Source organism: Arvicanthis niloticus, chromosome 7, assembly GCF_011762505.2.
Source record: "Arvicanthis niloticus isolate mArvNil1 chromosome 7, mArvNil1.pat.X, whole genome shotgun sequence".
NCBI classification, from domain to species: Eukaryota; Metazoa; Chordata; class Mammalia; order Rodentia; family Muridae; genus Arvicanthis; species Arvicanthis niloticus.
In genome coordinates, this window is record NC_047664.1 from 34,924,451 (window position 1) to 34,937,872 (window position 13,422).

Consider the following 13,422-nt stretch of genomic DNA (forward strand, 5'->3'; position numbering starts at 1 on the left):
CTAGGCCAGCAGAACTTAAGGTCATGGGAACAGGAAGAAAAATTTTCCTAGTGGGTAACTAAGGGTGATAGTGAGTAGAACTATTCCCTTTTCCACCCCTTGATTCTGGACTCTTGGATCCCGGCTTCGAGAACCTGCCAAGCTCTCCAGGCTGCTGCCACCTAATTAAAACTGAAACGGTGTCTTCAAAAGGCCAGTCCATATTTCTGTCAAGGAGCTGCTTCAGGATGGTGGGGAACATGGTAAGATCAGAGGATTCTGAGATCGTGGGCTTAGTGTCACTCTTCTCTGGCTGTGAAGTGAGTTCCTTGATCAGAAGCAATACTGTGTGGAATACCACGATGGTGAATTATATAATCCATTATATAAATCCACGGATAGTAGTTTTAGCAGACGCATCCCATGCTGGAAAGGCAAATCCATAACCAGAATAAGGATCTACTCCAGTAATGACAAGGCAGTGTCCTTTCCACAGAGGAAGTGGTATAATGCACTCATCTGCCACCAGATTGCTGGCCAGCATGCAGGGGAATGGTGCCACATCTGAGGCTCAGTGTTTGTCTCAGCTGTTGGCAGATCTGGCATTCAGAAGTAGCTGAACCCATATTGTTGAGCCCATCTCTGCCATCATGACCACTTTGTTTATGGGCCCATTGGGGAATGACAGGATGGCTTAGTAGAGTTTCTATTGCTGTGATGAGACGCCATGACCATGGCAATGACAACTCTTATAAGGGAAAACATTTCATTGGGGATGAGTTTGGAGGTTTAGTTCATTATCATCATGGTGGGAAGCACGGTGGCACACAGACAGATATGATGCTGGAGAGGTAGCCGAGAGTTTTACATCTGCGTTGGCAGGCAGCCGGAAAAGAAAGTGACACTGAGCCTGGCTTGAGCACCTGAAACGTCAAAGCCCACATCTATTATCTGGGTCTATGTGAGGCATGCCACAATGCACTTGCTTTGCCTGTGCCGCATAGTATGGATCAGGCCACTACGGACACTGCTTTGTCTATACTGCCCATTCTGATAACCAAGATCAGTCTGCATTTGGAGATTCAGCACTGTTACCTGGCCCTGTTACTCGGGTCTAATTACATCCATTGTATTAAATTCATCCAACCTAGCAGCAGCATCTCCAAGTCATTGGTCTTGTACAAGGGAAAGGTTGACAACAAAGTTCTTTGGACATGCTGGTTCCCTCTCACCATTTGGCTTCTTATGGGATAGCTAAGGGCATGTCTTCTGGGCCTTCCCTTGTAAAGGACTTTTAGCTTTTACCCATTATACCCACGCTAGCATTGCAAATTCCCTGAGCCTTAAAATCCCTCCATCAACACGACACCAAGAGATATAAGACATCTTCTGGTCCTTTTCAGTAGGCCATCTTAGGACCAATGCTTCAGCCAACCATTCAAACAAACATTTGATACCTTTTTTTCTGACTGTGCAAGATTCCATATTAAATTTCGGATTTTCACTCAGAGAGCCCATATCAATAAACTCAACCTGACTCAGTATTATGTTCCTTCCACCATTATCCCATATCCTTAAAATTCATTCCCACAGGTCTTCCCCAGACCTCTGCTTGAATGAATTAGCAAACTCATTAAGCTCTTTAGTAATGTCGTGCACCACCTTACAGACCACACTTTTTATCTCCCCTCCAGGAGCCCGCTTTGCCTTAAGCGTGGTTGTAGGTGTAGAGGCAACTATTGGTGGGCCTGAGAGACATCAATATTGTCTTGCCCAACATCTCCTTCAGGGAAAAGCATTGCTGGTTTAGGCAACGATGAAGGGTTAAGAGAAAAAAGTAATATTTCAGGGGATGATCATGAGGATGCATCTTCTGCTAAAGGTAGAAAGACTACTTCCTCAGGTGAGATAAACCCTTGAGAATCAGAGGTTTCAAAGTTCTCAGCCTTAATAGGGTCCTCCCCTAAGTTACAGGGGATCTCATTCTTTGCCAATTACTTTATGTTGGGGGCCGACTTTTAGCAGAAAGCGGCTATCAGCTTTGCAGCCATCTTGAGCCATATACCCTGACACGAGACTTGGATTACAATAGCCTACAACAGCTGAGAACACTCTGATAATCTTGGTTTAGATACCTTGGGTGTGTGAGATTAAAGGTGTGTAATTTAAGAGAGTGACTTAGAAGTGTAGAGATCAGATTTAGAGACAAGACCCAAGGGCATGATTAAAGGTGTGACCAAAAGGCATGGCTCAGAAGTGAGACATATAAAAGGCAGAGGCAGATGACAGAGAATCAGACACTTTAGAGAGAACAACTTAGAGAACAATTTGGAGTAACAGAGATTCAGACACTAGGAGTAGGAATAGACATTAGACACTCAGAAGAGAACAACAAGGAGAACAACTAGGAACTAGGAACTAGGAACTCAAGACTTGGGACTTGGACTAGGACGAGAGACTGAAGAATAAACGGGATTGAAACACACTCTGTTTGGTCTCCATTCCGCGAGACCACCCTCACTCTCTCTTGCTGAACCCCGACCCGCGGACCGGAGCGGCAGCTTGGACCGGGATACAGTGGTCGCCAAACGCGGGGCAGCCCGGGCCTCAACATTTTGCTCAGGCCGCGACATTTTTGGTGCCCGAACAGGGACTAGTGCGGTTCCCAACAACTTTACATTTACTTTAACTGCCAACAAACACCCTCTGAAGTTGGGACTTAGATTTTCTTTGTAATTTATCCAAATTTACAAGGAAGACTTTACTTTGGTTTTCTGCAACTTGAGCTCTGTGGCTGTTGAGAAGATTCTCTTCTGAGATACACTTAGAAGTGATTAGACTGTTTATGGGCATCTGTAGCTGGTCAGTTTTATCATTGGGTTCATTGTTATCTTTCACTGTATTCTGAGACGCTAAAAGTGGGTTGTCTTAGTATTGTCTTGCTGTGAAGAGGAACCATGACCATGGTAACTCTTACAAAGAAAAGTGTTGGAGCATTTCATTGGTGCTTGCCTACAGTTTCTGAGGTTTAGACCATCATCGTCATGGCAGGGAGCATGGTAGCATGCAGTCAAGCATAGTGCTAGAGAAATAGCTGACAATTCTACATCCAAATCCATACGCAGCAGGGAGACTCTGGGCTTGGAATGAAAACCTCAAAGTCTACTCCTGTAGTGACAATTTTGGAATTTTGGTTTCTTTAAAAACCACAAAAAAGCCGGGCGGTGGTAGCGCACGCCTTTAGTCCCAGAACTTGGAAAGCAGAGGCAGGCAGATTTCTGAGTTTGAGGCCAGTCTGGTCTACAGAGTTCCAGGACAGCCAGGGCTACACAGAGAAACCCTGTCTCGAACCCCCCCCCCAAAAAAAAAACCCCACAGAAATATTATAAGAATGTGTTCTTGTTTTAATCTCAGGAGTGGGATATGGAGGTTGCTTCAAATTGTCCACAGGAGCTAAATATGCTTTGCCTCATGCTCTGCCAGGAGCATGGTTTTGCCGGCTGCAGATAGTTTCTGCAACTGTATGGTGTTTGGAATTCTGGGGACTCCTTAGAGGGTAAATAAAGGCTCAAGCCCCAGTAGGCAGGGTGGGTTGTTGATTGGTTGTCAGGGAGTTGTTGGTTGGTTGGTTGTTGCTAGTTGTGGGTGGTGGTTTGTTAAGCAGTCGTGTGCAACGAAGAAACAAGAAGAAATTAGGTGTCCTAACAGTGAAGACAAACTTGTCCCAAGGAACACGATGCTCCTAATCACCAGGAAGTAGTCTAATGATAACATCGCCCCCTTTCTGACCCCTGACTTTATTCAGGGATTTCTTTTCTTTCCTTTCTATCATTTTTCCTCTCTTATCTAGTGTTAGGAAGTTGATATGTTGGAAGAAAAGGGGTGGAGAAGGGTGAGAGAGAAGAACCCACAAGGTAGCAAAAGACAAACACATACCCTCAGTTGTTGGGGTTCAGGAATTGCCACACAAACTATACGAACACTGATCTCATTTAAGCAAGAATAGTTTATTGAATGTACATCCTAGTGCTGGTCAGACCAGGGATAGCCTAGAATGATCTGAACTATGACAACAGACATCTTTCTCTGTCAGCATATAAAGGAAAAAAACCACAATGAGCAGGCAGGAAATGCCTGGTGGTCAGCTTTGACTCAAGATATTTTAGACATAACAGTTCATATTGACCTTTGATTTGATGGGTCCTACATAAAGCTTTGTGGACTTTCTTAAGATTAACAAACCCCAGAACATACCAAACATAACAGGGGATGTGGTCAGCATGATCCTGTTCTGAGTCAAGTTATTTTTCTGTGTTAATGACTACCAGACATATTATAGCAACAATATGAAATAGCTGGAGTGCATGGAACAAAGTGGCTACAGCAACGCTGGTGGGGAAGGTGGTCAGACCAAAACATCAGTGATACATTTTGTCCAACAATTCCACATCTTTTAATCCTTTCAAATAGTGCCACTCCCTTGTGACCAACTATTTAAATCCATATAAATACCTACCTCAGTTAAGCAAGAATAGTTTATTGAATGCACGTCCTAATACTGGTCAGACAAGGGACATAGTTCAGAATAATCTGAACTATGACAACAGACATCTCTTTCTCATTTAAACCACCACACTGTATTAATTTTATCACAGCGCTCATTCTTTTTCTTTGTCAACTTATACAGAAATGCTGGCATCATCATTTTTCTTATTTTTTCAACAAATAAAAGTTGCCTCTCATAATTGGTGAATAAGAATAATCAATTTGTTTGCTTTCTTTTTTCTTTTAAGGATTTATTTATTTTATTTATAAGTACACTGTAGCTGTCTTCAGACACACCAGAAGAGGGCATCAGATTCCATTACAGATGGTTGTGAGCCACCATGTGGTTGCTGGAAATTGAACTCAGGACCTCTGGAAGAGCTGTTAGTGCTCTTAACCGTTGAGCCATCTCTCTAGCCTGAACATACCTAATTTTTATCAGTTCTCCTTATATCCTGGAGGATGGCAACACTTCATTTTAGTCATAAGAGATTTTTGGTGAATTCCATGGGGTTGTTTATATAAACAATCATATTGTTTGTAAATGAGAAACACATTTCTCCCTTTCCAATCTTGATGGCTTTTATTTCTTTTTCTTGAATCACTATACTGGCTAGAACTTCTAGCGTTGCATCGGAATAGTAAAAGTGGGCATCTCTGCTTTGTTCCTGGTGTCAGGTAGAAAGAATTCAGTGTTTCACCAATACATATGATACAAGAGGTTTTTTTTTTTTTTTTTTTTTTTAAAGAATTTTTGTTTGCTTGTTTTTTTTTTTGTTTTGTTTTTTTTTTTTTTTTTCCAAGACAGGGTTTCTCTGTGTAGTCCTGGCTGTCACTTGCTCTGTAGACTAGGCTGGCCTCAAACTCATGGGGATGCACCTGCCTCTGCCTCCCAAGAGATGGATTAAAGGTGTGCTCCAATACCAACCAGCTGAAGATTTATTTCTATTTCGTGTGTATGAGTGTTTGCCTGCACGTATATATGTCTGTGTTTCACTTGTGTATGGTGCCTGTGGCCTGTGGAGGCCAGGAGAAGGTGTTGGATTCCCTGGGACAAGAGTTACAGATTGTTTTGACCATCTGGATATAGGTGCACCAAACCTGGGTCCTCTGCAAGAGCTGCCAGTGCTCTTAACCACTGAGCCTCTCGACAGTCCACAAGTTGGCTTTGTTTTTTTGGTTTTTTGTTTTTTTTGTTTTGTTTTGTTTTGTTTTTAGACACCTTTTATCAAGTTAAGGAAATTACTCTTTATTTCTAGTTTTTTCCCAATGTTTTAAAAAAAAATCATTACACTTAATCTTTTGTGTTGTGTGTGGGCACATGCATGCACAGTGTACATGTGGAAGTCAGAAGACAACTTTCAGTTGTCTCCAGTTGGTGGGAGGTGAGGCAACAGATGCCTTTCCTCATTCAGCCGTGTCACCAACCTTCAAAGCTTTTATAATGGGTTAAGTGTTGTGTTCTGTTAGCTGCTTTTCTTGCGTCCAGTATTATGAGTGTGTGAATGTGGTTTTTAGCCTGTCAGCATTTGTCGTTTTTGGAATACTCAACTAGCTTTTGGTTCCTGAGACAAGCTCCCGTGTTTGGAGCATGTTCTTGAGTGGCGCTGGAATCCCTGTTTGCTGAGGATTTTCGTGTTTGTCTTCATGAAGAACACTGGCTTGTAGTAGTATCTGCTTTCACACAGACAATCTGCTACTCTGTGGTTGTTTTTTTTTTTTTTTTTTTAAAATTTGGATTTTATTTTATGTGTATGAGTGTTTTGCCTACATGTATGTATGTACATCACATGCCTGCCTGGTGCATTTAAAGGTCAGAAGAGGGTGTCAGGTTCCTAAAAATTAAGTTACTGTTTTGGTAGGATTCTCTCACTAGAAAAGATTATAAAAAAATTATTCTCTAAACATTTAGAACTCACTAGTGACACTGCCAGGGTCGAGAGAATTCTTTCTTTCTTGAATCAGGATCTCAGTGTGTAGGCCTGACTGGTCTGTAACTTGCTATGTAGACTAGTCTGACCTCAGATTCACAGAGGAGGAGTCACTTCCTCTGCCAGAGTGCTGGGCTTAGAGGCGTGGGCTGCCACATCCAACAAAGGGATTCTTTTACAAAAGGCCTAAAGTTATGAACAAATCTTCTTAGTAGCTATAGGATGATTCTGGTTTTATCTTCTTGGGTATTGGTAGTTTGTGACTTCTAAAACCATAGGTCTGTTTTTGTCAAAACCGTTCATGTGTGTTCATGTGTGTTCATGCATGTAGAGCTGTTTTCTTGGTTTTCAGTGGCTGTGGTTGCTCTGCCCTCCTCTCCTTCCCAGGTTGGTGAGTGTTTTCGCCCTTTCTCAGTCTCTCTGCATTTGTTTCTTTATTGCTTTTCCTTCCCTTGTTCATCAGTTTCTCTATTATCTCCTTTGCCGTGGAAACCAAGATCATGGCGCTCCTTCCCTCTTAAGTAAGCATGTGATGTTCTCAATTTCCCTCTGGTCATGTGCTTTACTACCTCACAGTTGCTACATTGGATTGTAGAGCAAATCAGGTTTTTTCATTACTTTAGTTTGTTTTTTGATATTTGGAGTTTACTCTATGTGTATGAGGTTTTTTTTTTTGTTTTTTTTTTTTTTGCCTACATTTATGTATGTGTATCATGTGCCTGCCTGGTGCATGAAGGTCAGAAGAGGGTTTCAGATTCCCTGGAACAGAGTGTTAAGGATGATTGGAACATGCGCAGTTACTGGGAACTGAACCCAGGTTCTCTGCAAGCGCAACACGTGCTTTTAACTGCTCAGCCAGCTCTCCAGCCTTGTGTCTCTATTTTTTTGTTGGTTGGTCTGACTGTTTGGATGGACTCTCCTATTCTATAATCTAAGTTGTCTTTGGACTCCCAATTGTACACCAGCTTACCCAGTGCTGGTATCACACTCCTGTGCCATCATATCTAGCTCTGTATTTTTATTTTTTTCCAGCTCACGATATTTTCTGTTTCCCCCGAAGTTTCCTCTTGGATGCCAGCGTTGTTTAGAAAGGTGTTGCATGCTCTGCTTCCCAGTGTTAGAGGATTTTTCCCTTTAACTTTGGTCTAGTTCTTTATGATCTGAAAAAGGATCCATATAATTTCAATGTTTTAGCTTGTCACTATGTGGAATGTTCCAGGTACGCTTTTTAGATGCAGTGATGCCTCGTCTACTCATTTTTGTGTATTCATTTCGTACCCTGCTACTTTGATGACAGTGTTCATTGAGGGGGACCCCTCGGATGTCCAGGCAGGGCAGCAAACCTCAAAGAGGTGAGCATGGCTCAGTTCAGACTTCCTCAACCTGGGGACCATGGGGAGTCTGATGACAGGGGCTCATCGTTAGCATATTTAAAACACAGTATAATTTGGAAAAAGTTTCCAGGCCACAGTCAGTCCAATCAGTCCAATTCCGGGTGCACAGTAAAGCTTAAGGTGTGACTACATAGAAACTCCTTCACAAAGAACACGTGACCTTGAGGGTAGGTTCTATCGATAAAAGGCATACAATCGATTGTAGTCTCTGACTGAGATAGCATACATGTCAGCAGGCCATAAAATACATGAGACATCTTCCCTAAGGATGGGTTCTATTAAATGAGAACTAAAGATAAAGGTCTAAGGGAGAGTTTGGGCTAACATTCTAGAGAATTTGGTTGAGGTCTGCTTGTACAGATAGTAAAATGTCACCAGGTCATTAACAATAACCTTCTGGGTGGAAAACAGACTTGTTTGTGGAGGGGCCCTGGGTGTTTAATATTCCTGGTTCTCTAGTGCTCTCTGGGCACAAGGATATTTGTGTCCCTAACAGTTTATCAGCTGTACACATTTCCTGGTGGAATTTTTTGAGGTGGTGGTGGTGTCATTTATGTATAAAATTATACCATCTGCAAATAAAGATAGTTTGACTCCGTCCTTTCCTATCTGTATCCCCTTGATCTCCCTCAGGTATCTTATTCCTCTAGCTAAGACTTCAAGTACTATATTGAAAGGGCAGGAAGAGAGTGGGCAGCCTTGTCTTAATTTTACATGTCAGCAGGCCATAAATTTAACTTTAGTGGATTGCTTTGGGTTTCTCTCTGTTTAGGTTGACTCTGGCTATGGGCTTGCTGTAAACTGCCTTATTATGCTGTGTTATATCCCCTGTATCCCTAGTCTCTTCCAGCTTTTTATCACAAAAGGATGTTGGATTTTGTCAAAGGCCTTTTCTGTATCTAATGAGATGAATGTGTGGCTTTTGTCCATTAGTCTGTTTATGTGGTGTAGGCTTAAAGTTTCCAACCTTACTTTTTTTGGTGGGTGTAGCAAATGTTTATTGATGGTCTTTAAGAGAGTAGAGAGGGCTCCCTAGGCCCCTCCTGTTGTTGTGGAGTCTGGGAAGGAAATTGTGAGAAGATGCTCAGTGTTGGGGACAGGGACTCCTCAGCAACCGAGGGCCTCTCTCTCGCTCTCAGTGTCCTTGCTGGGGTGGGTGGTCCAGGGTTTCTTACTTCTTGGAGGCCATGTAGGCCATGAGGTCCATGACCCTGTTGCTGTAGCCATATTCATTATCATACCAGGAAATGAGCTTTACAAAGTTGTCATTGAGAGCCATGCCAGCCCCAGCATCAAAGGTGGAAGAGTGTGAGTTGCTGTTGAAGTCACAGGAGACAACCTGGTCCTCAGTGTAGCCCAGGATGCCCTTCAGTGGGCCCTCAGATGCCTGCTTCACCACCTTCTTGATGTCATCATACTTAGTGGGTTTCTCCAGGCGGCATGTCAGATCCACACAGATACATTGTGGGTAGAAACACAGAAGACCATGCCAGTGAGCTTCTTGTTCGGCCTGGGATGACCTCGTCCACAGCCTTGGAGCACCAGTGGATGCAGGGATGATGTTCTAGGCATTCCTATGGCCGTTACGTCACAGCTTTCCAGAGGGACTATTCACAGTCTTCTGAGTGGCAGTGATGGCATGGACCATGGTCATGAGCCCTTTCACGATGCCAAAGTTGTCATGGATGACCTTGGCCAGGGGAGCTAAGCAGTTGGCGGTGAAGGAAGCATTGCTGACAATCTTGAGTGAGTTGTCATATTTCTCATGGTTCACACCCATTGAAAACATGGGGGTATCAGCTGAAGAGTGGGATATGATGACCCCTTTGGCCCCACCCTTCAAGTGGGCCCCGACCTTCTCCATGATGGTGAAGATGCCAGTAGACTCCACGACATACTCAGAACCAGCATCACCCCATTTGATGTTAGCAGGATCTTGCTCCTGGAAGATGGTGCTGGGCTTCCCATTGATGACAAGCTTCCCATTCTCAGCCTTGACTGTGCCGTTGAACTTGCTATGGGTGGAGCCATACTGGAACATGTAGACCATGTAGTTGAGGTCAATGAAGGGGCCATTGATGGCAATAATCTCCACTTTGCCAGATGCAGAGCAGAAGGCAGCCCTGGTAACCAGGCGCCCAATACAACCAAATCTGTTCACATCGACTTTCAACATCTTGTCTAGGGGACGAGGCTGGCTCTGCACAAGAAGATGAGGCTGTCTCTGGAACAGGGAGGAGAAGAGAGCTCCAACCCTACTTTTAATTTAAATGCTGCACCTCCCTCCTAGCTCACCACCCACCAGAGGTAGTGACAAAGAAAGGTTAGTAGGATATGGGGGGAAGTGGACCTGTTTAGAAATTGTTCTTTGGAGCAAATCCAATCTGCATTGTCAGGAAATCAGCAGTTCAGTCCACAGGAATCAGCAGCAGCAGCAGCTCGATCCACTTGCAAACATTTCACGAATATACCAGTAGTCCAGTTCAATAGTGTCAGGGTAGCAAACATGAATCAGCAGCAATGGCATGACCTAGAAGAAATAGCCAGGCTTCCACCAAATCTGAATGAGTCAGCAGGAGTGACCAGGACCATCAGGGACACCAGGAAAGGTTCTCTGCTGAGCCTCTTTCAATAAAGTGAAGATCAGCAAAGACGAAGATGTGAAACCAAGGATGCATTGCAAAGCCAGCTATGCAAGCCAAGATTGTCACTGTCCGTTGAGTCCTATTGATACTCCTCCAAACATCACATGTCCTTTCACTGGTCTTGCCTCACCATGTGAGTCTGTACCAGCTGACATCACTCTGCTGATCGGCCAGAGTCCACAAAATCGGCAACTCAGTGTGAGGTAAACTAATACATGTGTGTAGTCAGTGAAGAATCCCTCATCAAGCATGCTTTCATGTGCTTCCTTTAGCAAAACATCTTTTCACCTGTGTCTGCTTCAGTGAAACATTCCTTCATGCCTCTGCTTTAGCAAAACATCCTTTGATATGACTGACTTTCCAAAGAAACCAGAAGTTTCCACTTCAATGTGGTGTATTATGTTTATTGACTTACATATGTCCAGTTATCCCTGAATCTCTTGGATGAAGCTACCTGATCATGGTAGATAATTCTTCTTTCTTCTGATCATGGTAGGTAATTCTTCTTTCTTCTTTCTTCTTCTTCTTCTTCTTCTTCTTCTTCTTCTTCTTCTTCTTCTTCTTCTTCTTCTTCTTCTTCTCCTTCTCCTTCTCCTTCTCCTTCTCCTTCTCCTTCTCCTCCTCCTCCTCCTCCTCCTCCTCCTCCTCCTCCTCCTCCTCCTCCTCCTCCTCCTCTTTTCTTCCTCCTCCTCTCCTCCTCTCCTCCTCCTCCTTTCCCCTCCTTCTCTTCCTCCCCCTCCTTTCTTCTTATCTTCCTTCTTTTAGAGACAGGATCTCTCTTTTATGTAGCTCTGGCTATTCTAGAATTCTCTAAGTAGATCAGGCTGGCCTTGTACTTACACAGATTGATCTGCCCTTACTTCCCAAGTGTTCTGATTAAGTCATGCACTATCATGCCCAGCCTGGATAATTTCTGACCTGTTTTTTGTTTGGCCTGCAAGCATTTTATTGGGAATTTTTGTAGATATATTCATAAGGGATATTGGTCTACAAATTTCTTTTATTGTTAGGTCTTGGTGTGATTTAGGTATCAGGGGTAATTGTGATATAAAAAGAATTAGGAAATGTTCCTTCAGTTTCTATTTTGTGGAACAATTTGAAGAGTGTTGCCAGTTATTTGAAGGTCTGGTAGAATTCTGTAATGAGTCCATCTGATTCTTGGCTTTTTATCAGTTGGAAGACTTTTAATTATAGTTTCTATTTCATTAAACATTATGAGTCTATTTAAATTGTTTATTTGATCTTGATTTAACTTTGGTAGGTCATATATATTAAAAAATCCATCTATTTCTTTTGAGTGTTTTGGTGGGGTATAAATTTTTAAAGTATGTCATCATTCTCTGGGTTGCCTCAATGTCTGTTGTAATGTACCCCTTCTCTTTTTTAAATATTCATTTATTTACTTTTGAGTTAGGATCTCATTCTGAAGCTCTGTGTTTCCTGGAACTTGTTATGTAGGCCAGGCTGGCTTTGAACTCACAGAAATCCACTTGCCTCTGCTTCCTGAGTTCTAGGATTAAAGGTATGTACCACCACTCTTGGCTAATGACTTCTTTCCTTTTCATCCTTGATTTTATTAATTTGGATCTTCTTTCTGCATCTTTTAGTTAATTTGGCAGGGTTTGTTGGGAGCTGACTCCTAGCAGAAAGAGGCTATCATTTTTGCAGCCATCTCGAGCTGTATACCCTGACAAGAGACTTGTTTTTCAACAGCCCACAACAGCTGAGCACACTCTGATAAACTTCTTGTTTTTCTCACATATCTTGTTTTGTTGTTTAGTGGCCCCAGCTGCAAGGTACACGTGGTAAAGTGTCTTCAGTTGTGTTCCCCTGCTTGTCCATGGCTGCAAGGCACATGGTAAAGTGTATATATAACCAGGATTTCCTTTTAGTAAACGAGACTTGATCACACACCCTGTCTTGTCTCCAATCTTCTAGTCTCTTGCCCCTCCATCCCCACTCTCTCTCTTGGTAGACCCTGACCCGCAGACCGGAGCAGCAGCTCGGGCCAGGACAGGGTTTGTTAATCTTATTTTCTCCAAGAACCAACTCTTCATTTTATTGATTCTTTATATTTTGATTTTTTTTCTATTTCTTCAATTTAACCCATAGCTTGATTATTCTTTCTGTCTACTCTTTTTGGGAATTATTTCTTCCTGTTGTTCTAGAGCTCTAGGTATGTCACTAAGTTCCTAATATTAAACCCCTCTCTCTGTCTCTCTCCATCTCTGTGTCTCTCTCTCTGCCTCTCTCTCTCTCATGGAGGCACTTAAGTGCTCTGAATTTGCTTCTTAGAACTGTCTTTATTGTGTCCTATAGATTTGGATATGTTGCATCTTCATTTTAATTCAACTCTAAAAAGTTTGAAATTTTCTCCTTGATTTCTGTCACTGGTGGAGGCAGATTGTCTTGGCTCTTCATGTTTGTATTTTTGCACTGGGCCTAGGCATCTGCATTATGATGTCTAAGGTGTTCCTAGGTGTTTATATCTGGTCTTGTCTGTTGGATGGGTGTTCTGGTCTTTGGATGCTGTTGCCCTATCTGGATCCTAGGCAAGTGTGCTGGCTGTGAGGTCCCTGATTTCCATTGTGGCCACTGAGGGTCCCTGGTAGAAAATGTTTCTAGGTATCAGCAGCTCTAGGAATGGAGGTTGGCTAAAAGGAAAGACTGAGGTGCAGATGGCTGTGGCCATTGTGGAGCTCTGGTAGAAAGTTGCTTTGCTTCTTCTAGCCTAGTTACCCCTGTTACCATCCATCTGTTTCGTGTGGCTGAAGATGGAGCAAGGGATTGGCCAAAGCTAGACAAGTACCCTACTCACCTAGCCATCCTTAGCCCATGGCTGCCGTCCTAATTACAACTCTTTTAGTGCATGTGAAGTGGTAGCTCATTGTGTGTGTGTGTGTGTGTGCCACAGCACACATGTGAGGG

The 13,422-nt window shown here is 43.0% G+C and overlaps 1 pseudogene; it reads right to left on the reverse strand.

Moving 5' to 3' along the window:
- Positions 1–5,308: 5,308 nt before the first annotated feature.
- On the reverse strand, positions 5,309–11,091 carry LOC143443061 (glyceraldehyde-3-phosphate dehydrogenase pseudogene; annotated as a pseudogene).
- Between the last annotated feature and the right edge of the window lie 2,331 nt (positions 11,092–13,422).